Source organism: Phaethon lepturus, unplaced genomic scaffold, assembly GCF_000687285.1.
Source record: "Phaethon lepturus isolate BGI_N335 unplaced genomic scaffold, ASM68728v1 scaffold23840, whole genome shotgun sequence".
Classification (NCBI taxonomy): Eukaryota; Metazoa; Chordata; class Aves; order Phaethontiformes; family Phaethontidae; genus Phaethon; species Phaethon lepturus.
In genome coordinates, this window is record NW_010511521.1 from 1,838 (window position 1) to 2,152 (window position 315).

Below are 315 nucleotides of genomic sequence, written 5' to 3' on the forward strand. Positions count from 1 at the left end.
TCCCCCTGCCCTGCGTAGTGCGCGGGGCAGCCGGCAGCATGCCGGAGGGGTCGGCAGGGCCAGGCTGAGCACCGGCGATGTGCAGCAACGCGGGGCCCCAGCCTTGCACCCTGCACTCCATCAGTGCCCAACACAGCAGCCGTTGCTGGCTCAAGCATCACAGGCATCTGCTCTCCAGGGAGTGGGTTTCAGCTGCTGTTTGCCAGTGGCAGGAAGAAACAGCGGCATTACACGTGCAGTGATGGGAGAGAAACCCAGCCCGCCCTGGCAGCCGGCAGGCACAGCAGCCCCGGACCACCCGCCCCCGCGCACCCA